The sequence below is a fragment of the Camponotus vicinus genome, unplaced genomic scaffold (assembly GCF_025532165.1).
Source record: "Camponotus vicinus isolate PSW18456_S1 unplaced genomic scaffold, iyCamVici1.0 SCAF_7, whole genome shotgun sequence".
Lineage (NCBI taxonomy): Eukaryota > Metazoa > Arthropoda > Insecta > Hymenoptera > Formicidae > Camponotus > Camponotus vicinus.
In genome coordinates, this window is record NW_028141979.1 from 1,285,849 (window position 1) to 1,310,358 (window position 24,510).

At 42.9% G+C, this 24,510-nt stretch overlaps 1 protein-coding gene across 3 annotated transcripts in view; it reads right to left on the reverse strand.

The window, feature by feature from the left end:
• Positions 1-24,510, reverse strand: part of LOC145974665 (uncharacterized) — an 81,963-nt gene that overhangs the window by 19,456 nt on the left and 37,997 nt on the right. The window contains exons 1-3 of one of the 3 annotated variants that reach the window (XM_083104646.1): positions 910-928; positions 734-787; positions 307-559 (exon numbers count right to left, since the gene is read on the reverse strand). The exons of 1 other annotated variant lie outside the window; for it this stretch is intronic. The gene's annotated coding sequence lies outside the window, so the exon portion shown is untranslated. Of the gene's footprint in view, positions 1-306; positions 560-733; positions 1,162-24,510 lie in introns of those variants that run through there. One more of the 3 variants, XM_083104645.1, reaches the window with a different exon arrangement.

Below are 24,510 nucleotides of genomic sequence, written 5' to 3' on the forward strand. Positions count from 1 at the left end.
ATAATTGTCGCCACGAGTTACTAATGTCTCATGTGTTTATTTATAAACAAAAGTGTCTCCATTTACGAGAATATATTATTTACAATCTCGCGCAGCTATGTATATATGATAAATTGATGATTAATTTATTGAAAGATTGATTAATTTATTACAAGATTTATCAATTTATTATGAGATTGATTAATTTATTATGAGATATGCAATCGCGTAAAAGAAATAATCCGATTCTTATGCTATGAATATTTCTTAGCAACCACGTCTAAAATTAATATATTCATCTAAAACGACGTGACTAAAAATACTCACTCAAATTCCTAAATTCCGAAATGAAACATCCGCTTTCCTCGTAAGTCGATCTTTCGATACGAGTCACGATCGATCGAAAGAACCATCATTCGCCGCAGATCTCGACTAGTCAATTCCAACACGGCGCTCTTCGTTCCTCGATGACTCTCGAGCTTACAAACGTCCCACCGACACGTGACAACCCCATCAAAGCTTGATGGGTTTTACAGGAGACCACAATCAATCGATGGTAACACTGCTTGTCCACACCGATCTTCGAATCCAAGCAGAAGCACGTGGCAGAGAAAACGAATAATTATCGTGGGTAAATTGTTGTAAACTTGATTGGATGATCGTGCAATTGTAACAAGTTTACATTATATTCATTCAAGCACTATGGAAACAACAATTGGATAATCAAACAATCACTAAATTAAATTCAACGCACCACACGTGTCGCCAACGATGTGTTCAAAGGATCAATGCTTTCACGTTCGTCGATCTGTGATAAAAAAAATAGATACACCAGAGGATCTAAAACTGTCGACGATCGATGAAAGGATTCGATAGTCTACGATCGCACGCAAATGGCACAAATCGTCGCGAATAAACAACGTCTCTCACCAGATCTTCGATACACGCGGGCATGTGTCACAGCGATCGACCAATAACATCCCGTTGTTCAATGACCGCCCATCGAAAAAAAGAGAAAAAGGAGCCCGTGCCATACCGTATACGAGTGATATTGGTGCGCGTGGTCCGGTTCAAAAACCGGTTCGTCGGTACGCTCGATTGGACAACAATACACGAAGAACCGTGGACCGAGGCACTAGCAGAAGCAGCAACAACAGCAGCAGCAGCAGCACCAGCAACCGTGCCGCGTGAATACTATACACCGCTTTTCCCCCCCTGTCACCGACCCCCTCCGCGTCCTCCCTCTGCCAACATCCCCCTTTCTCACCCACGCGCCGCGTCCGCCCCGAGTTGTATCCCGTCTCGGTTCCACCGTCGATCTCCTCTCCTCGCCATCCACGAACACCCCACGAGGCACCCGAAACCCTTCTCCTCCCCGTTTCTCCGCTTCGCCCCCTCTCGCGTGTGGCTGTCCCTACTACGTGCCGCGGCCACCCCTACGACGCCGACGAGGGGGGTCGTACGTGCCGTGGGTAGGGGGCGCCCACGGACGAAACATGTGTAACGCGCAGCCTTGATTACACGCGGGCTTGTAAAAATTATTATTATGGCCGCTGCTGCTGGCGCGCGCTGCACCGACCGGACGGCTGATTTTCCGCGCCCTCGTTACCGCTGATTCTCCTCTTGTCGTCTTCAAACGGGACGATAAGCACGCCAAAGCGCGCGACGTCTTTCTAAGATTCGATTTAAGGAAGGAGGGGGCACGAGAAACTCTTTCCGAAAAGAGAGAAGAAATTTTTTTCAATTTTTCACAATTGGATTTCTTACTCGAATAGTACATCCGAGCACATTTCTCATAATTAAAATATAAGAGAATCAGAATGTGTGCGCGCGTGTGTGTGTCATTAGCAGTTTCGTGGGAAATTATGTGTAATGACAAAATTATAACATCATAAATATGTTATTTAAATAATGCTAGGAATCTGCACTTGTTATTCTCAAAAGTCGATGCAAAATCCAACAAGGAATGGTTGACACGTCGTACGAATCAGTGCGATGTACATACGTAATTTGCGTACGGAGCTAAAAACGCGAGCGTCTCTCTCTACTTTTGTGCGATGCTACTCCGCGGAAAGCCCGAATCGCGTAATGAAAATGCATCATTGATCGAAAACTTGGCAAAGCAACGTTGTCCGATAAACACATATACGCGACGTATATCCACATTGATTCCTGGTCATTGGGTGGAAGGAAAAATATCATTATACAACATTCCGACGAATCAGGGCAGCCTTTGCTTCATTTCTACCTAAATAATCATAGCTCATCTCGTTATATAATATCAGCAATCATCCGATTAATAATAATATGTTTTCGAGATAAAAGAGCTTTTTCTTCAAATCAATGATCTAACATTAATGTAAAATATTCACATTTGAAGCTGATACGCAATTTTTTATAAAACTCTTCGTTGGACATGATTAGACGCATATCGACGCGACAAAAAACATCTGATGCGCTTCGTATATTATGCCCGATCTGCGAGTCCGGTTTGCAACCGACGGATACAAGCCGGCTTCCCTGGTTTCTGGTCGAAGTGGGGCTAACCGCAGAATCGGAGGCAAGATGGCAAAAGTAAGTCGAGAGTCAAGGGGCGGTGCTGTGGCCTGACCAGCCCACTAGCGGCATTCACGTTCTCCTCTTTCTGTAAAAGCTAAGATCGTTGGAGAACTCCATTTTCGAAGACACCGCAGCTTTGAGCTCGCTCGTAAAATACATAGGTACGCTTACATCGATACAATTTCACTTATGGACACTTATGGAAAAAAATACAAAAGAGGTATGTTTCTGTAAATTATACAATTTTTTCTACAATCTCTCATTTCCTCCTTTAAAAATGAAAATTTTTTGCATGTTGAAATTTTTTTTTTCAATTCAGTCTCATTTTTGTCTTTTTTCATTTTACATATTTCTTAAAGATTTTTAACTCTCGTGTTTCTGATGACGGATAAGACGTGATTATTAATGGGAGTTGAAGGTAATTTTACAGCGAATAAGAAAAATATTTAATGATACAAGGACAAACAAATTCACTGTCAAGGAAAACGCAGGACCTCGATGGAGAAGGTCATTGACTTCCAGATTGCAGGGACGAACAAAATCCAAAAATCCTTTGGAACACTTCGTAAAAGGCCAGAATAAACATTTCCTGAACGGTTAGTAGCTACGTGGTGTGAGAGCGAGAGGCGAGTGAGGGGAGGCTTGCGGTTTCAGCGGGGATGGTTGCAGACTCCGCAAGAGCGAGCGAGAGAATCGTGGGGGTGGGTGATGTACACGTGGCAGAAGAAGACGGCTTCTCTCGAGCAACTAAAAGTAGTTACTAAAAGCCGGGCGCGGAGAGGGAGGAGGAAAAGGGTGTTGCTGTTCGTCGGAACACAAATACGCAATTCTTTACAAACGCGAGCGCGATATTGTAGCATGTTTAATGAATAAAACTTCGAAAGCTATCGTGTAAAAAGGATCGAGAAACGAGAGATTTGCGCGAATTCAAAGAAACCAATAATAAAATTTGATAGCGAAAAATATTTCAACGTCACAATCAGCTGATGTAAAAAAATAATCGCCGTCTACACTATTTATTTGTATAAAAATTGACAAGATATTTTTCGTCACATTTTATATTAAGAGAACCGTCACCTAGGGATCTAGTAAGAATCGATGCGATGACATTGCGTTTAACGACACTCCGATTGCGTGTCGCGTGTCTTAATTTTCTCCATTTAATTTTTTAATATCCGACATAAATAAATACATTTTTTTGCATCCACGAGAATGCATTTCCGGCGTAGAACGTGGGAAACGACTCTCGCTCTTGTTCAAAGCCGAGCACAGAGATGGCGACACGAAGGCACTTTTCCGCTCATCCTGATACGGGTTACGAGAGTATTCGTACATACGAGCCCGCATCCGATACACGCCATTACGACAAGAGGTGGTCGCACCGCTTTAATAAACAGGTAGACGCATAATCTGCCTATCCGTTCGTACAAGTACAAGCGCGTCGAAATGTTAACTGATAAGCTACCAGTGGTGTCTGTCATCGAATCAATCAAACGTACGATATTCTGAATATTACGCTACTTTAGCAGCTCTACATCATTTGTGGATCAATTACATATTTAATTTTCACAACCCTGTCTCTTTAATTTTATCCAAAAATAAATATTACCACGAATTTTAATAAACATAACGTTCGCAAGCTCGAGATGTAATTCATATCGGTTTCGCGATGCACCGGGAATTCACGATCCCCTAAACGATCGCGGGGTAGATAATCCAAGCTATCGATGGTCCAGCTATCTAAATCCAAACGATAGCGAAAGGTCTACTCCTCCGCGGATTACCGGCCGTGGCGCGTATCCGGCGGTCAGGTACACCCCAAAACCTCAACAATCCGACCAAGAGTACATCCGATGCAATCTGGTCCGGGCCAATGGTCCCGCTTTAACGTCACCCGTATACGTACGACTTTGTCGTTCGGCCCCAGCACGCGTGTAACAGCGCGAGCGACAAACCCGTGCGACTACCGTGCGTGGAGAAAGAGAGGACGATTAACGGCACCGCGTCGGCAGGGTAGCCGAAAGAGAGGAACGCGAAAGGGTGCGAGGAAAAGCAAGGGAAGAGAAAGCGAGAGAGAGACAGGGCGAGGGAGAGAGTCCAGTGTTTTGTTCGCGCGCGATGGACGCGTCGCCATAGCGACCGGCGGTTGTTTATTATTGCGTCCAGCGGTCGTAGGGTGGTACAGGGCGGTTTACAGGGAGGAAAGGGTGCGGGGTCCGCGGGGGACAGCGGGGGAGGGGGCGGACAAGGGGAGTCAAAAGGGTTAGGCAACGCTGTAGAGGGAATCGAAGGGCGGAAGGACGCGAGGGAGAGAGAGAGAAGGAGAACGGAGAAAGAGAGGCAGAGAGAGAACGCTGGTGTGCAACGAGGGAGTGGCGGCCGACCACACGAGGCCGAAAAACACACTCTCCACCAAACCTACCCCTTTCTGCACCCGTCCTCCCGCAGCCTCCTCCCGGTGGTAATGAGAGTTCGATAAAGCGCCGTTACCAGTGTGTGACGTCAGGCGAGTTTTCTCTCTCTCTTTCTCTCTCTTTGTCCCTCGCTATCGTGCAATTTCTCTTCTTCTCTCTCTCTCTCTCTCTCAGTTTCTCTCCTCGTCGCTCGCTAAAGCTTTTATTGCTCGTTACCTTTTTCGACCGCCGTTAGCGGCGAAGTCGCGAGGTGACAGAAAACGAAGGCATGGAAACTTCGTGTCCGCTTTTTTCCACAACGATAAAAACGTCCCGGTAGATCGGCGAGTATCATACTTTTCGAGAGAAAGAGAGCATAATTTGCATCGGTGCCACCGTATCCGTTGGTGGAAGAAGCTCGCGTGCGATGATGCTAGGTATAAATAACAGAGTCAAATTGTCGATCACGTGGCGGCTGATATTAAAATGTTTACGCGAGTTATTATTTTTATTTTATTCGTACTAAATCTCTCGAAAACATTCGGCATTCCTCAAACGAAATTTTCCAGATAATTGCTAAATTATCGATTAGCCAATTTTTCACCATAAAAAATGATCGTACATAATGATAAAACTTAATGCAAATTAAATCTTATAGACCCTCCATTTTTAAATGCAGTAGACCGCTTTTGCAGTAAATAAACTAATATTGTGTGTTCGCCTCTTTTGCATCGTATTAATTTTAACATGCGAGATAATACACACAGAATTTGAAAATCTATCCTTTTTCTCTTTGAAAAGATAGTCGGAAAGAATTAAAATTTCGAGAATTTGGTAGACGATGTTTTTCAATTTTTCACGAGACACATTTAATTACGAGCAGCGAGGTTTTTTCTGAAAAGTGAAAATTATTCTCCCCCTCCCGTTACAACCGCGGCGAAACCGAATCATCCCCCGAGTCAGTGGATCGATCGATCAAGCCCTAATTGATCCCGGACTCTCGACGCACCTGTTCGGATTCGCGTGACCCCACATCCTGACCTCGTTGAATTTCGATTCCCTTTGTACCTCGTAACTGGCCTTTAAGACGCGTGCTAATTAAGAAAAGCATCCACCACCCAGCTGCCGTAAAATTGCGACGATATCCGGAATTACTAATCGGTTTGGGGAAACAACATAAGGCCGACGAATACGCAGACGGTCTAAATACTACTAGGATTGACCCTGGCTTTCATTACGACCCTTATTAATCTTTGTGTGATGAAACGACATTGTAAAAATGTTCATCCACGATTTAACACCCACGCGATAAATACTTCTTCGTGTTTTTGGTCGCTAAAACGAGCGAGTTTATTGGGCGGGAGACGAGAGATAAAACGAGGAACACGACTTTAGGCGGTTAGATGTACACTCGGGAAGAAAAATGCCGACGATCGGAAGCGCGCTAACGATTTTCCACGAAGAAGGGTCTCCGGAGATGGCTACCGAGAGACCCGGGGTCAGCGCCGGAAGTCCGGAAGCTTCCTATCAGCACCTCGAAATCTGTACCGTCAGCTACCGACAACAATTCGGTCGTCCACTAGCAAATAAAGTGAGAGAGGAAAGAATGGGGAGAGGAACGGCTAGAAAAACAAGATCCAGACTGAACATTTTCGTGTCGGTTCAAACAACGTACGCATAAACTAATTCGATTCCTGGTCCTAACGAAGGACGCGCGCGTGTAAAATTATTTCATTAAAAATGCAGTAAATCGATCGATTCGCCATTATACAATAATGATGAGTGAATGATACCGGATGGCGAATTGAAACTATTAAAAACTCGCTCACTGATTTATATCCGTTCACATCAAACTGCACTCGTATTTTGATAATCCATTTTGTTATTGTATATAATTTTCACGCAATTTTAATATAAAGAATTTTATAAAATACTTGCAATAAAAAAATGTCTCTTTAAAAAAAAGTAAAATGAATTTGAACGATACGACAAATCCGTGCCTTGTCTGGTGCGAAATATATAGGACATGCTTGAAATGATTTCGAAAATCTATGGCTATCACATTCGACAAACCATCATTTCCGCTATATACGTCGAAAAATGGACGAAATGTCTTGCGTATACTTTTCCGGGCATCCGCTCACCTGCTCTCGCCTTACGATAATTTACTGTTTTTTCGATTGCCGACTCGACCGCCCGGGACTAATTTACATTTACGAGCGAGATCGGCTAATTGCCGGTTAACCGGTTGGCCGAACGCGGCGAGTACCTGGTTGCAGTTTGTTCCCTTCCAACGTGTAACCGTTGTTCTTCGTGAGAACGAAAGGGCGCGCATAAAGGGCACACACACGGACATTAATTACTAACTGTTACCTTCCGACTCTCGCCCCGACGTAAACTTCCGTTCGCCAAACGCGAAGCAAATCGATCGACAATAGTCTTATATGTGCGCGATTGGTTGGGCTTTCTCGACGAAACGCAGTTAAATCGTTTTATTTAAAAAAAAAAATGTAAATGTCTTTCGGGAAAAATTGCTCACAAGATTGCAAAATGCAAATACTATTTGCCAGAATATCTATTTAAATCTTGTGAAAAAATTTCCTGAAAAATTATTGACCTTCCAAATTATATTTAATATTTTTGTTCAAAATTTCAGATGAAAAAATATTTTAAAGATTTGCTTATGCAATTTTTTAAAATTAAATTTTTGATTGTATGCGTGTGTGTGAATTTTTTAATGTTTTTCACTCAAAGAAGAAACACAGAGCCTTTTAAATTTCAAGTGCTAGATTTGTAAATGTACTGAAAAATTGAATATAATTTTTCGTAAAATGAGATAAAAATAAATATTTATAAAAATTTATAGTTTATAATTAATTTAATTAATACGATACAATAAATATTTTTTACTTGCAAACTTTACATTTCTCCATTATTGAATATTACTAAATATTTACTTTCAAAATTTTCATTTCTCTATTACTAAAAATTACGATAAAAATATTGGACATTCATTTTTTTTAGATATTGAATATATAAACAAGAGAAAAATATATATTTATAATATATTTTAACACACGTAATTCACTTGACTCGTCAGTCGTTTTATAATATTAGAGAAAATTAAAATTATTAAAGAGAAAGTTTAAAACAATATCTCGAGTTCCAGTAAAACTCCACGAGAGTTCCCTGATTTTTTCAAGCGCAAAAGAAATGCCTGAGAAAGTCGCAAATTTTTCATCTTTTTCCAGGGAGTAGACGCGTGTTTTCGTATACATTGTACCTCGATATATCTGTCGGCGGTTTGTTTCTCCCGAATCAACCGTACCTTCGAAAAGTGTATCGTTTCCTTTCAGCCCCTTTGTACGCGCGAAACGGCCCTTCGTTTAACTTTAATTTCCCCCGTGAACGCGCTCGCGCTTGAGAGAGTGCGGGGTCAGATAGGAGAAGACAAACAACCGTGTGATATGGAGCCCGTAAAGACCACCAAAACGTAAACCGTGATACAGGCGCCGCTGGACCGAGTCGTCGCCGCAATGTGTTATCGTCGGTAAACGAGTCGCTCTGTCACTTGCTATTCGTCTCTAATTCTCTTCCACCCCCACCCCCCTCGGGGTCGCCGGTGCGTCGTGCGCTTTAGGAAGATGAAACTTTAATTTCGCGCCCGCCGGGGTCGAAAACAAAAGCAAAAAGGCCAATTATCGCGTATCCGCGAGCCGTGCGCGATGTCGTGCCCGATTCATCGGCTCATTTATTTCCAGCGTTTTCGCCCCGTTACTCATTCGCCCCGTCTCGCGCTATAAACGTACCGTTCAATTCGTTCGTTTTGCTTCTCTCGCTTACGTTATCGCGCGCGACTATCGCGCGATATCGTCGCGATATCCCCGATGCATTTCATCCCGCGCGCGCTCCGCTCTAATGGACGTCGCTCCACTAATCCCCGTGGCCATCGTCCGTTGGTCACCGGTTTTCCCTTTGATTTCGGAATCTCTCGCACGGCCAAATTTCCATGGGTGGCAAATTTTTTTCGCGCACGAGCCCTCGATACAGGGCATAAACCTTAATGGGTTAAAGTCCGTCGGCGTGGCCGGGACTAGGCGACCGGGTTCGAGGCATTAACTAAAAACCGAACCGAACGGTTCGCTCGACGCGGCCGCGATGAAACGACAGGGGATCAGAGGCGAGGAGGAGATAATGGGGGGGAGGGAGAGAGAGAGAGGATGGGGGAGGGAAATGCCGGAGGGCCGTGACAGGCATCGCGCTCGGGATCTCGTTGCAGCGTGCGTGTACCCAGGCCGAACACACATTGCTGGATGCTGGAAAATGCCGATCGCTGGCGTTCATCGTCCCTCGTGGCCATCGACGACAGTCGGTAGTATGTCTGCCCTATCGTTTTATGAGCGCGGGGAATACTTTTGGTTGCGTTTATTCTCCGGTAATCAAATTAATGCGGAGTTAAAAGTTGATGACGTAGATTTGTCGAGATTACGCGTGCGTGTAATCCGCTGTAATTAACGTGTAAATATCGTCGTGTAAACCTTAGACTCGACGCAATTAATGTTTTCGATTTATCGGTCCTTGGATAAGACATTTATCCAACTCTTAGTTTGCGTACAGATACTTAAAAAGAGATTAATTTTAATTTTAATTTTAATTTTAATTCAAAGTCTAGCAAATTGATGTATGTAGATCCATGGATTAAGAGTTCCAATTCTGTAGTAGATTTCATGATACAATTCTATGGCGATCGCCGACCTATTTTTTGACACGAATAATGCATCGGAGTAAAACGTTACAAAAATCCAGCCACCGCAGAATAAACGATAAATTACCGGCCGGAAAAACTAAATACCGCCCAGGCGATGCCGATCGCATATTCGGAAGCAAAATAAAAAAAAAAAGAAACAGGAAACCCGGCCGGCATCGCGCGATTCACTCGTATACAGCATCTGACAACGAGAGACGAAAATCATGCGCCGTCGGTGGCCAGAGCGTGTGCCGGGGCGGGCGATCGTTGGATCCGCGGAATCCCGGTCGATCCACTCCGGGGGGATGAAGGGGGAGAAAGGGGGGTTGCGCTCGCTCGCTCCTCTCGAGAGCCGGAAGTAGCCGTGAAAAATTTTCCCGTCGACGTGTGGTGGCCCGTGTACGAGGCCAGGACCGCGCATTTCGCGGTGTTCGGGGTGTCGGGGGTGGTTCACCAGAGAGTGTACCGCGGGTTGGGTCACGGTGGGATGAGTTCTCAACGGTGTTGGACGCGCGGGAGGAGAGGCGAGGCGAGGGGAAGGGGCGCGGGGCGCGCGGGGGAACGAGCGATGCGGAGCGCTCCGAGCGTCGAGGGGGCACCGCGGGGAGAGGCGCGCGGAAGGAGCGAAGTGGCAGTGGTGGTGGCAGTGGGTGGCTGACGGTGAGGGTATTTGTTGGCGCGAGTGGCTAGCCAGTCGGATTACCACCGGGAGGGTGATTCGAGGGGGGTTCCCCTCTCGTTGGGGTGGCCGCGTTCGGGCGATGGGATGGGGTATGGATGACGGCGAGGGAGGCGAGGGGACCGACTAGGTGGGTGGGTGGATGGGTGGCTGGCTGGCTGGCATGGTGCGGTGTGGTGTGGCGTGGTGCGGTGTAGTGTACGCGCGCGAGCGACACACACAGTGGCACTCGACGAAAAATGTAGCCAGAGAGCGACCGCCGCTGGAAAATTTACACGCATCACGAGGGCGAAGCTGAATGGCGAGGGTTAAAAGAGCATCGCTAATGGCTACCGCGTCGGTTATTTTGTGGATTTTTATAATACGACTGGTCGGCTGGCTATCTCTCCTCTCTCCTTCTCTATCCTTTTTTCTTTTTTTTCCTTTTTTCTTCCGACTCTCTCTCTCTCTCTCTCTCTCGCGAGAGCTACCGTCGGTTTACCAAAATGATGGATTTTCTTTCGCGAAACAATCTCCCCCTCCCCTTCTCCCGTCTCCTCCACCTTGTCCACCTACATTTTCACCCTCCCTTTTGATGTTTCGCGCCATTTGAAATTTTGCAGCTGAAATCGCGCGGAATTAATAATTCTCTATTAAAGTGTAATTCGATCGATCGTCCCATGCGATACAGTTATAATTACAGCAGAGCTCGCGGAAGGATAATTTTTTTTTAATCAGTGATTGCATATCGTTTGTCGAATGTATGTACCTACCGTTATTATCGCTCCACTCGGCCGCAAAGTTTATCGATATAGTTAGAGGCTTCAAAACCGGTTTTTATCGCGACCGTTTAAATCGAATTTCTCACTACTCAATCTCTCATTAACCGGAACACGCCGCGTTTACAGAGCGCGGATATAATTGAGTTCGTTTTTTTCGCATTTTAGAATTTCTGGGCTTTACGGAATGAAATATTTCGAACGGAAGCGAGAGTCGCTTAGCTTCCCCCTTGCGTATCCTCTTACGGAAGTGCCGGTAATTAACATCACCGTTATCTCTCGCGTACAACTGTTATTTTTTTCTGGCAACAAGTGCTCGAAATTGAGATGCTTCGTCGTATATACGCGGAAATTATACGCCCGCGAAAATAATTGCCGCTACGTGACGCGATTAGGAATAATTTATTTTAATTATCAAAGTGTGTTTCCGGCATATTAAAATTCAAACTGTACCGCTCGTAATCGGAAGAGTGATCGTTGTTGTCGAACGGAAATAATCTCCGAAAAATCGTCGAGCAACAAATTCGGTCTTCACCGAATACACGCGCTACCTCGATAAATGATAAACGGCGGCTTCACGCATCGAGTGAGCGCAGGAAAATAATTTTAACCCATGGAAAAAGAAAAAAAAGCCTCCGTCGAGCACGCTTGGCGGCGGCTCTGATTTCACCACTTCAAATACACTAGATTCAAAGAGGCGCGTACGGGCCGAATAAATTTCAATGTATCGAGACCTTCGTCGAAAGCAGGATTTCACGCGTACATCGCCGTGACGGAGTCGCTGGAAGACGAGCTCTCGGAGATTATTCACGCGTGCCTGTGTTCCCCTATGCTCCGCGAGACGTAACGCTAACCCAGTGAGATAGATGGCCATTTCTGGTTGATACCGCGATGGATGCGAAGAAAGAGCGAAGGGGTGGAAAGAAGGAGGACACGAGGCTCGCGAGAGAATGCGAGAGAGCGCGCGAGTGCGCGGGAGTACGCGAGAGAGATCTGACAGGATGCAGTGCAGCCTGACCGAATCCGTCCATATATCGCGGGGCCAACAAACCGACCGAATCTCGACAGGACGGATGGATAGGCCGCGTTTTCATCGTCGCCACTCTCCGCACCCGCGGCCGGCCGCAGCATCGATGAGAGAAGGCGAGAGTGACGGAGAGCGAGCGAGAGCGCGCGAGAGACACAAGCCGCATTCTCACTCTTGGTGTGTACAATGTATGCGCGCGTGCGGACGCGTCGCCGTTACGGTTTCTCGTAACCGACGCACCGCGTCACACCGGCTACGAGCAACGAAAGCCTCGTCCCGCGATAGAGAGCGATAGAGAGAAATATAAAGTGTGCGAGGTATACGCAAGAGAGAGAGAAAGAGAGAGGGAGAGAGAGAGAGGGAGAGAGAAGGCGCGCGCGATACTGGCAGTGCAGCTCGGCACTCCGCAAATTTTCAACCGCCACCCACTCGACCACCACCCACTCACCGCCTCTCCCCGTCTCATCCTCCGACCCTTCTCTTCGCTCCCCTCGCCGCGCCGCCCCGATCCTCTTCCTCTCTATTCGAGCTCGTTTTTGCCGCGTCCACCGCCAGATCAATGGGGTTGCTAACACGGGTAGGTATATATGTCCGCGTCCCCCCACCGCCCCCGGTCAGTCTACCCCCCGCTCGCTTACCCCCTTTCCCTGCACTCTTCTTGCTCACCGCGATCCCGCTCGACCCCGCAACTTCCCACTTCCTCCCCTCGGACATCCTCGCAATGCCTGCCTCCTCTCTCCGCGACTCTCTGTACAGGGTGATTATAAAGTTCCGCGCGACTGATACTGATGGACTGGTGAATAGTTTGATCGTTCCTTAGCTTACGAAAAATCAAAGAACTCGTGGATCGCTGAATTTTCATTGAAAAAGGGCGACATATTAGGAGATGGATAACATTTCATTATACATTAATATTGTATAATGACAAAAATTAGAAAAATTATTACATTACGATGTAAAAACTTTAAAAGTTTAACTTTCATCATTTATATTTGGTAAAAAAAAATGAAAATACGTTACTCTTTTTTTCTCACTTTTATAAAGATACTTCTTTTTTATAAGTCACATATATGAAATAAAAATTTATTTTACCGAAAGTTTTAAGTTATTTCATATATTTATATTTATGCATATTTCAACTGTTTATCGAAATTGTGACTTTTTTACCAATCTGTACCTCGACGAGTCACGACTTGCGAACTACACGACAGTCGGACAAGAGGATCGATCGATAATTCTATTTCGGTTACGGACAATTACGACTGATTCGACCGCTAATCAACGGCACGGCGAGTGGTTTTCTCCCCGGCGAGCCGACAAATATCCTCGAAACGATCTGAAAATGTTATATAGATCACTGTGCCCATAACTCGTGACTTGTATTCCGCTTGTACAAAAGAAGAGAGAGGGAACAATGGAAAATATTAAACTATCTCACGCACGTCAACTATACTTGCAGCCTACATAGCAGATAGAAAAAGAAAGATATTTTTGCACTAATATTAATCAATTTATGCTATTGATTTTATAAAATGGATATAACTATAAAACTATAAAAATGCGTATCCAGCCACGCTTTGCTAAATTGAAAAGACAAATGAGCGATACGATTAAATATACATATTACAGGCGTAATAATCGGAAACGCCCGCGGCTATCGCTTTCGATACCCGCTATTTTCATCAGAGGAGGAATACTTTCGAGAGAGAGCGGCTTATTAAATTCAGGAAACTTAAACACCACCTGTTGAAGGTGGTCTTCGACCGCCGTGAGTGTCGTTCCGAAAACGTTCAAGGATCACTCTCGGAACTTTGCGCGCACGCAAATTACAGGGACATTCCTCAAACTCGCGAGAATCGCCTGGCGATTTTTTATTCGCGGCGTGAAATCGCGACCGAGAGAGAAAGAGAGATCCCGCCGATTTGGACGACGGCCAAAGCGCTGGCCAAAAAACGGTCGCTACTAGTAAAAATCGTCTCGTGTGCGGCTCTTCTTTTATTTATTTTTTTTTTCCTTTTACCTCCGCCCAGCCGCTAAATTAGTCGACGGCCATCATCATCGGCGTCGCGCGTGTGATCGCTGGCCGGTCCAATCGGCGTTCCGATTCAGCGGCTCGTAAAACAATACGCGACTGATTACTCGATAACTTTCGCGCGACCGAGGTAGGTGACGCGGGCGCGGCGAGCGGGGGATGGGGAGGGGGATGGGGAACGGAGGGAAATGATGCAGTTGCGACCCGGCCGAGACCCGGCTTTTGCGATTCATATGCAATGGAATTACTGGTTTACGCGCCGACGGTACCGTACACACGAATGCCGATGTACGGCGTACGGATATACGTTCCGGATTGCGAAAAAAACGCCAAGCACGAGTGGATTCTTACAGATTATATCTCTTCAGTTGGCCGGAACGTTTCTCGCGATTCATCGTTTTTTATATTAAATACTTGATACGTTGCCGTTTATATCGCAAACAATAAGAATTGTTAAAAACGACAGATGGTGGAGAGATATGATTTAAATAAAGCTTTGAGAAAAATGGATACGTCGAGATCGAGATAAATATGAAAAAAAAAATACTGGTATTAAAGCGCCACGATTGTAGTTATCCATAGAAAAATGTTTCATCTGGCGTGCATTTGTCGTCGCTTTCGAATTACGAGCCACGCGACCGGTTTTTTTTTCTTCGAGAGGAATCTCGAAGAGATCGAGGGGAATCGAGGGACTCGGATATGCCTCGGTTGACGATTTCGTTGGGCGAGCCGAGATGAAGAGGAGGCCTACGAGGTCGACAGCCACTACTCGGAGATCGCTCGTGACGCGAAGGGAGAGAGAGCCGCAAAAAAAAGGGGAAGGGGGGACGGCTACTTCAAAGTCTGCCACCGCGGCCCGGTGCGGTCTCTCTCGCGGAACCGAAAATACTCGAAATCCCGAAACATCTGTCAGGTATCACTCCTCCCGGCACCGCTGTGTCCGCGTTAAATCAGGTGAGCCATTCGCACAAAGGACGACGACTCGCTCCCCCTCTCGAACGCGCCGCATAAGTGCATCGTCGCGGAAGCCTCCTTTCTTCTTCCTCTCGTCCACGAAGAAACATTCGCGAGAGCGATTCTAATTTTCCTTTGTTAATAGAGGCTTCCTTGCGTGGAATAACAAGACGCAACAGAGTGTTTAACGGACGCAAAAAGCGTTTTGTGCGCTGGATGCTTTCTCCATTAGAGAGCTTGACGTCCATTCCAAAAAAAAAAAAAAAATATTGTGATGAAAGATAATATTATACCGCAGTACAATAACACAGGAGATAGTTTAGAAAAATACATTCAAAATACAAATACATACAAAGTAAGATTGATATCTGAAAATGTTAACAAAAAGCTATATAAAGCCAGATAATTTATTAAGATGTCTTACGTGTGTAATGAACATGTAATATTTACAACAAAATACAATAAAATATTTTTGAAAAGGTCCGAGATCTATTTTTAAAACCTATTTTCTCCATTTTTGAACCACGTCTTTGGCCATTGTCTTTTGTTTTAAAAAGTGCACCTAAAATTTCATCTTTGTAAGGACAAATAGGCCAAATGGTCAATTTTATGGAGTGCCTTTAGTCTAAAGTTCTTTCTTCCATTAAAAGGATGTTTATCTGTAAACGCAAAGCTCATTTTAAACTTTCACTGACAATAAGATCGTCTCGAGAACCTTCACAACTCGGAGAATTGAGAAATCCACTGATCTCGGAGTAACTCACGTATAATCTCGTCGAGCGACGTTTGGAAAACAGATTATCTATAGTGATTTCGGCGCATGCCTTCCAGGCTTTAGCCTTAATCCGATTTGATCGACGAATCTTTGAAAAGAGATCTTTTCCATTGTTTATTTTAATCCCGCGTTTACACTCGTAAAAACAATCGTCCTGTAACTGAATCGCAAAAATTCTAACGTTAACTCTTTCCTGACACAATTTCCCGCGACGTTGCTTTCAGATATATATATTTTTTTCCATCAGATATCACGTACGTACAATTGCAGTTGATGAAGCCGTTAGAATCGCTTACACTCGGCAACGCGAATTTACGACAAATCAAATCTAAAGAAATTCCTGCGAGATCGTGTTAAAAAATATCTCTCCTCCGGCCGTTCTCGCTCGATCCGACGTATCTGATGCGATCGGATTTTTCTGTATTTCGTAATTTCGAAATAATAAATCCGATTCTTCATTTGACACTAGACAAAAAATTAGGGAAATTTCGAAAATGACAGATGCACGCGACGATTCGACTTCTTGTAAAAAACGCGACGCACAATCAAATTGATCCGATGATGGCTACCGCGGTCGATCAATATAAAAGATCCACACATGCACACACGTATACTTTTATCGATGCGCTTCCAAAGTCATCGCGCGCATCTGCTTCTCTTCATTTTTTTTCCCATTTGTGTTTTCATTTCGAAGGATTCACCAGGGCCGAGCGAATTGCACAGCCAGACACAACCTATACGATTAACACGTCAGAACGACACAAAAGCGGCCTCGGGATGTGTCATGGGAATCATTTCCTCTTTTTGTTGCGCGCTGCGCCGGGGGTAAGGCGGGCCCTCCCTCTCCCCCCTTCGATTATGTTTGCACACATGAACGTTTGTCTGTGGGGTACCATGATACACCGCGCGCGCCCCATCGGACCGTTTTTCTCTTCTCAGAAAAAGACATCGGTCGAAAAAAAGATTCGGCAAATGTTTACGCTTCCTCGAGAGGAGCTCTATAGTGATCCACTTGAAATCGGCGGAGGCCCACAATGGCATTTGTATTGTGTAATGCTACCCGATTACCTTTGTCATCTTGTCTTTTTCTTCACAAGGTGCGCTGTCGCTCGATCCGCAAGAAAAAGAGTTTAACTCGAGATTAAATATTTTATCGAGCCTACCGGAATCGGATCTTCCGGATCGTAAAAGAGAGAAAATCTCTTTCGCAGTTGGTGTAAAAAGATTTCCGCGGGGATAACTATTTCGGTAAATATTTGACCACTCGCTTTTCCGGAATCTTTTCAGATACGGGACGAAGACAAGGAGCAAATAAAGGGTGCGTATCCCCGAGAACCTAAGTAAGTTCATCAAAGCCACTCTCGCCAATCGATATTAGACGAGAGCGAAGGTGAATTATAAATCGGGCCGAGTCTCCCGACTTTGGATCTCTCTCCTCGAAATGTCATGAAATATGTAACGGTCTTAGAGGGTAGTTTCGATCCGAAGAGGAGGAACGAGCGTTAAAATGGAATTAACACTCCCGTCCGCCCAAAAGTCCCGGGTGGGAATCCACCCTTAAACTATTCGCGACGATCATTTCGGATGTGCTTTCACGTTCGGGAGAACTTGACGTATCCTTCGAGATATTTTCCCTCGTAATAAATATAATATTATTACTAAAGACTCTTTGTAAAAATACAAGCCGTGCTTTCGACCAAGCAAAGATTATGTCTCTTGAACTTTTTCATCTACGCGAATCATGCCGACTGAATCACTCGGATAAAATAATTACGGGTCAGATCTTTCTCCTTCCGTTGAAATCGCTTTAAATCCATAACCGCTAAGCCGCGTCTCATTAGTGTTTTACGCGAACGCTGGTTCGCGGCGCATTTTACGATTCTAATGATGGCCTGCTTGTTGGACCGAAACGCAGAGGTACTCTAATAAAATAAATCATGCGCGGTAGAGAGAGAGACCGGGACTGCGAACAGCGCTGCTGGTTCAAATTAATCCCATTGTGCCTGGATTTGGTCGGGGCGCCAATTAAACGGATTATTATCGTCGCTACCGTCATTACTTTTTGTAAAAACACTCTACCGATTCGTTCGAATCGCAAAATTTTAGATCGCTCGTATTCCCTTCCTCTTGAAAACGACTATCTCTCATTACGCAACATTAGATTTTACTTTTTTTAAACATTTTCACATTTTTCAAGAATTTGCCATATTTATTATTATGCGGACACTTTATAGAGAAAAGATAATATGCTCCAACATTATACAAAGATATATGTAAAAAGCGATGGACGCAATGATAGAAATAGACAAAAATATTTATATAAAAGCACACTATAAATTTAAGAAAATTGAGAGAAGCAACGTTAAAGATTATCTTTACGTTTTATATTTTATAGTTATCCATCTGTTTTATATTTTATAGTCATTCTTGTCATTACACGTACTGAAAATTTATCTTTCATCGCGATATTAATCGATAAATTTCTCGTACTTGGATCGTCTAATCTAACTAGATGGTACCAAACAAGCTGCTCAGACACATCGTTCCGTCTAATTCAAGCAAACCGCTCTCCAACCCGCGTCACCGAAATCTCGCTTTTGCCCCTGTGACGCGTGTCCCTGCGAATTCCCGACTACCACAGTTGGGAAATACACGGTGGGTCGTGGGCGAAGATGGCTACCGGAAATTGCTGGGTGACCTTACTTAGGAGTTAGCGCTCTGGAACTTAAAGGGACGGAAGACCGTCGAAGGGTTATCGCATCGCCCAAGGCGCGGGGCAGAGCACGAAGCATTAATGAGGCAATACCGAGAGAGAGAATCCAACTCCGTTCCATCCCGACTCGATGAGCCATCCCGGATTACATTGTCTTCGACCTTACTTGATTATGAGATAGTCTCCGAAATCGTCGTAGTACGACTTTATATATACGTATATCGTGCGTTAATTCGGAAAAGATTCGTAACGGTATCCACTAAAAGTCAATGTGATAGTTGTATAAAATATAACATATAAAATCAGTAAAATTACGCAAAATTTATTTGTGAAATACAATATATAAAATCAATAGAATTTTATATAAATTATATAAATATATATATAAATATAATTTATATAATTATTTTAATCCATACACACACACACACACACACACACACACACAAAATTCTATTGACATAATGATAACAGGGCGATAAGCAAAAATATATTTGACATCTCAATTTGACGACGACTATCGGATTTCTAAACTTCATCAGTACCACGTGTCACTCATCTCACACTAAAATTGTTCAATCAGGATTTGTCACGTAGTGTCGATTTTCCACACACACATCCGCGTTCCCTTTCTCGCCCTCCTCCCCCTCTTTCTTTCTCTTCCCGCCTAGGTCGTGCCTTCGTTTCGCATCTACTCCGCATGGGGTCTGTAACAATACTAGGTAAGGGGCAGCAAGTAATAATGCCCCGGGGCATCGATCATGCAACGCGAATGCAAGCGTACGTTGGTATAGAGAATTTCAAAAACAAGGCCCATTGTATCTCATCTTGAAGTCTTTTTGAAGCTGATTTTTAATCTTTTGTATAACATTTCCCGATGTAACGCGCGATAAGATATATAACTGTATTCTCTTTCTATTTTAACAGATATCGGCGACATAGGTCCGATAAATTCGAACGGAAGTGAACGTACCCAAATTTTTAAAACTGCCACGAGAAAAACTCTATACCCGTACGAAATCAAACTGATGGAAATCCACGCAAATCCGGATAGATTGAAATAAAAATCCCATCTCCATCTATCGGGATGTATGGGACTTTACACACCGAGTCCTATTCCATGTCGCCCAGAATTTTATAGCGACGTATTTTTCGTTGAATATTAAACAGCGAGCGCGAATTTAAGGGAGCGTGAGTTGACAAAAAAAAAAAAAAAGTTCGAGTCGATTGAAATCGGTGGTCGTATCGAAGTCGCGGTCATCAGAATCGCTCGAAACAAACGATTATACGCGACCTTAATCATCCGATAAAAATCTGAAAATTGTCAGATATACCGTGCAAAAGCTTGCGTTACAACTATACGCGAGGAAGGGGGACGCGAAACGGGATAGTAGAATAGTACAACCCCGTGTCTCCGCTGTCGATGTACACTACGAAGATTTCGGTGCGCTTATATCGGGCGATATAAATGTGTCCGTTTATGTACATGTGGGTAAATTGCGCGCGTGTACGAGGGTGCGTAGTAGCGTCCCCGAGGGGTGCGTCCCGAACACGTGACGCCTGATTCATACACAGACTGCTACGAAATCAATTTGTAATCTTGACTCGAATTAAGGACAGCTGGAGATGGCGGGGAACAAAAGGGGGAGAGGGAGGTTTGGAACGTGCAGAGAGAGAGTGAGAGAGAGAGAGAGAACGGTATGGATGAAGATACGTTTATTGGTAAGCGAGTCTGGCATTCGGTCCGAGAATGCGCCACGGGTATACTGGAATCCCGACTGTCTCGTGTTGAGGGCATTATAGTCGGGTTGTAGGTTATTAGGTGCGCCGACTAATAGGCATCGATATAGCGTATTAATGGCAGGTAACCGGACGGTGATAATGGGTATCAAAGGTATCTCTCGTAGAGCGATGGAGCGCGCGTACGCGCACATCCACATGCGCGAGGGGCTTTTACTTGCCGCGTTTTATGGAAAAATATGGAATAATGCCATTAGCCTGACGCAATCCCGGATGCGCGCGTCCCTAATGCGTGTTTGCGTTTTTTTCGGACGGAGAGCAGAGAAACCTTCCATCACAGTCCGATATAAATCTACGAAAAATGCGAATAACATTGTCGGGAAATTTTAGAGTTCGTCCTAGATTAATCAAAGTAGACCACCAGAAAAAAGGGCTACAAATTTACTAACCGATCGGACTGCAACGTCAAACGTTGCGTGGAGAAAAAGAATGCACGAGCTCGAAGTTTTTTCCCCGACTCGCAAATAAAGAGAAAGAGAGAAACAGAAGCGTGCCCCGTAAGATCGTACATAACTCCCCTTTGTCGCGCCGTGCCGAACTTAACGTACGACTGCGCTCCTGACGAGAGGAGGACTCGCGAAAGAGAGCACTCCGTAGTACTAAAACAAAAGGGCGTCGCGTGGTGACGGCACAGCGGGGGTAGAGGGGGTAGCGGAGACGAGGATGAGCACAGGGGCAGAAAATGATCGGGGCCAACGAAAACGGAAACAAAAGCGACGCGGGGGCGATACGGCAGTATGGCGACGCTTCCGGCTCGCTCACCGCACACAATGCACTCTCTCGTGTTAACTTGTGTGCCCCTCGGTCCCTCCTCGCCGCGCGTCTCCCTCCCCCATCCCACCGTCTCTGCGTTCCTCGTATGTATCTCTCACCTCATCCTCTCAAAGAGGAGCGTCTCTTCATCCCCGCGAAAATTCTGCGACTTCGACATGCGTTTCAATGTGTTACACGAACTTACATAAACTTCAAAGAAATCGTAAATCAGATCCTTACAAAGTAATTTTATTTAAAAAAAAATAATCGATATTAGGTAATTAAATATCTCTATTATTAAATTCTTAAAAATAATTGACGCTAATAATCTTCGTCAGCATTGATCCGAGCTGTGAAATCATACATACAACACGCCTCTCAGTGACACGAGTCTCTTTACAGTCTTTGACGCCGGCAGGCACTAGACAATATTAATATCAGGCCAACGGGGCTCTTTTGCTGGGCACTGGCGAGGAAACGGAAACGGCTAACGTGCCGAGATGTTTTAAGAAATTAGTCCTCATTGTTGCGTGAGTCGCAAAATGACACAGTCTTACGACTTTGTTCGACCCTCTCGCCGAGAGTGGCGCTATTATAATTACTTGTCACAGTCGGTTCTCTGTTGTGCAACAATACCGAGTTAACGTTCAAAGCTTTCGTCTTTTCGCGACACGTCAAGCGCCATTAGTTGCGGAAATAACTGCGCGTGTCGAAATGTGTAATAAATTAAAACTACGAAAGAGTTTAAATATTGATGCGAATTTAAAGCTTAATTTCATAATCGTAACACGAATAAAATAAAACCAAAATTTATTTAATTAATTTCACGGTTATTAATTTTATATAACCGTATATTTTTCAAACCGAACGCAAAAATTGTACAAAGCAAAATTCATTGACAATGTTCTCGCGTTTTCCCATTTTTCCAACTGATTCGAATATGTGAAAAAATGACCATGAACGATTCTTGTAGTCAAAGGAAAAAATAGGGTTAATCTGAAGTTTGTTCCTCAACCATAGAAACTGCAAGTTTTATGGCGACTTACTCAAGGACAATTTCGTACACAGTAACATAAAAGTGAAAGCGGCGGTAAAATAATAGCAGATGTAGAAAGGCTCTTACCCAAAATTCTTTTGCGTTATATTACTTAACAAACGTTCCGAGAACTATTGAAAGGATGCAACTGGTTATGGCATCGGCCATAAGGATAAGGCCATGACAGCGGCGAGTGTGTGGATACAAAAGCGGGAAAAAAATGAGCTATTTGGTATCCTGGAACAATCGTGTAAAACGCGTAAAGCAAACATTTTCGCACATGCACAAAAACTCAACGCGCATAAAACACACTGTTCATTTATTATCTCTCGCAAAATATATCCATTTTAATGGACTGCAAATTAACGCGTCTGCATTATACGCGTTATCTCCGATATACCCGCACATTTAAACCGCTGTCACACCTAAAGCGAATATTTATTAAAGTCAAGTCACAGAATTAGACCAACGTGACATTAGAATTTCGCACTAGAAATTGAAATCAGTATTGTGATATAATTGACGCTTAATTTTTGATACAAGAAAAAATGTATCCTATGTCTGTCGTTTGCGTTTCCATTATTGCGAGTAAAGAAAAAATTATTGTAGCAGAGAATCACAACTAAAATATTTTCTGCATTTTAATATTTGTCAAACTTGTAATGTTGAAAAGATTATATAAAATTACAGTAAATTACTTTGCAAAAATTATTCTAGCAAATATATTTTAGATCACTTCCATACGCATACGTGAATGTATAAATTTCTAAAATTTACGTTAAGAGATTTTATCACGCGAAAATGGAATATATAACAAAGAAAATGTTCGACATGTATATATATTGATTTTTTTAATGAGAAAGAAACTGAATGAATTTAAAAATACTACATACTTGTATAATATACGAATTACACATGATCGACATAAGACAAATGGATTGTGATTTAATAAATTCTGGAAAAGTAAACTATTTTAATTTAGAAGATTTTATTAAAATAGTTTTTGAATATAATCTTTATATAAACTATAAGAAATTAGGCTCCGAATATTGAAATATAAAAGTTTTATAATCTTTATGATTTAAAATATTCTGGAAGAGTGAATCGTACTTTAAAAGATTTTGAATTTTTGAATTTTTCTTTTTTAAGATAATCTTTAAATAGTAAATAAATATTTAAAAATTTTGAAAAGCATAAAAACAAAAATCCTGCTACAAGAATTAACTAAAAAATTTAATTTGATGCATCAATATTTACATGAACACACATTTCAGGATCATTAATCAACAAAAAAGATAAATTTTTTTAACACACATATACATACTGTTTACAATATATAAATAAACAGAATATATATAATAGTTTCAATGAAGAAATATTTTTCATCGTCTTTAAAACTATCCTACATTTGATTATGGATTAATTCTCGAAGAATGTGGTGTTTATAGTGATATTTAGACATGCATTATTAAATTCTTTCATTGGGCGTAATTTGATTTTACGTATAAACGTGATAGTATATTCAATCTACTTGTACTGAGAGACTTTCTCTTCTTCTTCCTCTGTCATATTATTTCTAATTATATGCCATCGATCTCGATTTGTCACATTATCTTTAACATATATTTATCTTTGACATATATACACAGAGACTCATGGGAATTAGTTTCAAATTTTTTAATACGTCGAATTTTTTGAAATTCAAATGCCGACGCGAATATTAAACATTTTTACTAAGTATATAAAGAAATATATTAGAAATATATTAGAACAACAAAGAAAGAGAATATATGTATATTAGGAAATAATACTCAAAATTCAAACACATGTACAAGCTTTTTTTTCTACATACTCATCTATCTTTGTTTATATGTTGTCAATACAGTAAATTGTATATAAACAAATACATGTGTATATAAATTTTAACGAAATGGACTATAAGGAATAAGGACTTATTTATAACGAATTATAAGAATTTAATAAACTTTACCATGTTTGTTAATAAACGATCGCTAAAATCAATTTATAAAAATCTTAAAAATAAAAATTGTACAAATGACGAAAATGAAGGAAAATTTCGAAATAAATCATTAAATTAATAAACTTTATATTATGTGAGATACGAACAAATTAATAATCTAATATTTAGACAGACATTCCAGTCAAGATTCTTTGTAGCATTGAGTGCTTTTGCACTCAAAAAACGAGTGCACATCGAAAGGTAGCGACCGAAGATTTATTGCGGGACCACCAGCCGCTCTTTTCATTGACTTTTACATAAAGAAAATGTCCTAGTTTTAAGTTT